Below are 3,044 nucleotides of genomic sequence, written 5' to 3'. Positions count from 1 at the left end.
ATTTCCATTTTCCTCATCTACTTCACCTGGGTACTAATAGCTGTTAATCTGTTCCACTATTCTCCCTTCTGTCTCAGATTTCAGCTTTTTCTGATTTCTTCCATTTGTTGCCATAACAACTGTCTGGTCTATGCGGATAGGTTCATATGTTCATAGGTGACTACTAGGCTAACTGCCCTGCAGGCCCATTTTAAAACTAACCAATAACCGAGGTTAGAATCAAGCTCTGCATATTCTGTCCATGGGGTGAAGTCCTTAGCCAGTATGCCAAACCCATCCCCTAATCAGGGAACAGCGCACAGTCACTCACTGCCATAAATTTTGCAGTTGGGTTTACCATACTTGAATAAATCACAGAGGTCAATACAAATGAAGTGCAATTGGAGATCCTTGTTCTACAGAAACCACCTTCATATTTATGATATTCCCCCAGCATGTAAGGACTCAGTTTCATCCCATGTACCTTCAGTTTTTTTTTTAAATTCCATTCCAATATGATTTGCTGAAGTTTCTGTTCAGGGTATGCTTCTAATGGCACATCATCTACATACAGGAAGGTTGTTGACCTCTTCCCTCTGACTTGTTTGTTAATGGCATTCATTACCAGAGCTGAACCTTGATGCACACCAACTAGTACTCTGAACCCTTCTGTGAATCACTATTCAGAGTGTGTTATTAGGTCCTTGTACATAGCCTGCATTAATTTTGCCAATGTTTCAGATTGAACCATCACAGGATTGCCTAAATCAGCTTTTTAGGACCTTGTCATAGGTTCATAGATTCATAGGTAGGTACTAGGCTATTGGACCTAGGGCCTATACAAGCCCAGCCAAAAAGGTACCCTGGCTTTTGCCACCCAAAAAATTATTTTCCCGTGCCACTGTTGAGCAAAGCCACAGAAGTGATCCCCGGGGTGAATTTCCTATTTTCCATCCAATCATCAAGATTTTTCTTGAAGAGTCCTAATGAGGAGCTTTGTTTGATATAGATAGGTAGTTTATTCCAGAGTATGGGAAGTCTCTGGTACAGGAATCTATCCCTCCGGCATGTTCTGTTTATTGTGGTGACAAGGTTTAGGTCCCTAGAGCGTGTAGCTCGGTGGGATTGGCATTTCTTTAAGTGGAGCATGTCCAACTGCTCTGGGTTGGACATAGCTTTGTATGTTAGGCAGAGATCACCTCTGAGTAGGCGATATGCGATGGAGTAAAGCTGGAGTTTTTTGAGACGGTCTGCATAGGGCATCTGTTTGAGGCCGGTAATCTTCTTTGTGAAGTATTTCTGCGGACTTTCCAGTTGTAGATGTCTTGTGAGGTACATACCAAAAGGGGCGTTTGTACTCTATAATGGGTCTAATGAGTGATGATTAGAGGGGAAGAATGACCTCTTTTTTTCTGGATGAGAAACCTTTTGTGATGAGGTGTGTCACGTAGAAGGATTTCCTGACTACTGTGGCGTTGTGATTATCAAAGGAGAGACTACTGTCCACCTGTGTCCCAAGGTCTCATCACTCTTTCGGTGTTAGGTATACTACTGCCTATGTTGTAGTTCATGGATACAGAGTTTTTACCAAAGTGGATGACAATGCATTTTTCTGCACTGAGCTTGAGGCCATGGCTTTGACACCATGCATCTGTCTCAGTGAGGCCCTTTTGTAGGATGTTCACATCGTTAGGAGTTTTGATTATGGCTCATAGTTTTCAGTCATCTGCAAACTTCATTAGTCAAAGACCTTCTGTGTTAGCCTGTACTTCAGAGAAGTAGATACCAAACAGGAAAGGACCCAGGACTGATCCCTGTGGTACTCCACTTGTCACTGGTCTGAAGTCGGATTTGGAGTCTGCTACTTTCACAATGTGGGTTCTGTCAGTGAGCCAGTTGGCAACCCATCTTGTGACATAGGGATTTATACCTAGTTTAGTGAGTTTATCTAGAAAGAGTGGGGGATGGTGTAGAAAGCCTTGGCAAGATCTAGATAGGCTGTGTGAACCACCTTACCCTCGTCTACAGCTTTGGTGACTGCTTCAAAGAAGTCTATCAGGTTTAGGAGACATGATCTGCCTTTTACAAACCCAAACTGGGTGGGGTCCAGAGTTTGAAGATTACCAATGTCTTTGTGTATAAGTTCCATGATGATACATTCCATGGCCTTGCAGACAGGCTCATCAGGCTAATTGAGTGGTAGTTATCGGGGTCTGTGGTGGCTCCCCCCTTGTGGAGTGGGAGAACCATCACTGAGCACCATTCAGCAGGCACAAAGTCTGAGGTGACGCTATGATTGAACATGGTACTTAGGTGGGGTGCCAGTTCATACTGTAGTTCATGTAGAACGCAGCCTGGGATGTTTGGTCCCATGGATGCTGTGTTCTTGGTTTTGGAGAGTGTAGTTTTTACCTGTGCAGCCATGACTACAGGAACTTTGCATTCTTCCTGTATAGAGATGGGCTCTTTAGGGGATGAGAGAGGGGTAAAGTTAGCACTGATCCTATCTGCCAGGATGTTGGCAATATCAGTTGGGTCTGTATATTTAGTGCCATTGTGCTGTAACTCAGAGCAGATCTGAGCATTGCCATTGAGATTCTTGACGTAGCTATAGAATGCTTTGTGGTTGTCTTTAGAATCAGTTGCAATTTTGTTTTTGTAACTAGCTTTGGAGGATTTTATCAGGGATCGCAGCTTCTTACTGAGGCTGACCAGGGAGCTCCTCCACTCATGGGACTTTACTCTCTTTTGCAACAGTTTTTTCCTTCTGTTGTACAGTTTGTTTATGGCAGGGGACCACCAGATTGGCTTCCTTTTTTTGGAGGATATCATCTTGGTTCTGTTTGGCATAGCATGATCCAGGCACTTGTGTAAGTGCTTATAAAGTGCAATTTTGTAGGATTCAGTAGTTGTAACTATATTGTCCATCTGCATGGGTGCCATGAAGTTCACCACTTCTTTCTTAAGAAGTATGACGTTGGCTTTGGAGAAATTTTTTACTGTGGTTTCCTTAATGGGGGGTGGGGGCAGGATGTGGATATCTAGGGTGATTAGCTTATGGGATC

At 43.5% G+C, this 3,044-nt stretch overlaps 1 non-coding gene across 1 annotated transcript; it reads right to left on the bottom strand.

The window, feature by feature from the left end:
- Positions 1 to 285: 285 nt before the first annotated feature.
- Positions 286 to 444, bottom strand: LOC122815996. Its single transcript, XR_006367023.1, has one exon. It is a non-coding gene; the product is annotated as a U1 spliceosomal RNA (small nuclear RNA).
- Positions 445 to 3,044: the final 2,600 nt, after the last annotated feature.

Source organism: Protopterus annectens, chromosome 11.part0 (assembly GCF_019279795.1).
Source record: "Protopterus annectens isolate FY-2018-M chromosome 11.part0, PAN1.0, whole genome shotgun sequence".
NCBI lineage: Eukaryota > Metazoa > Chordata > Ceratodontiformes > Protopteridae > Protopterus > Protopterus annectens.
The sequence above is the reverse complement of the archived record's forward strand: the minus strand, read 5'-3'. Positions and strand labels throughout refer to the sequence as shown.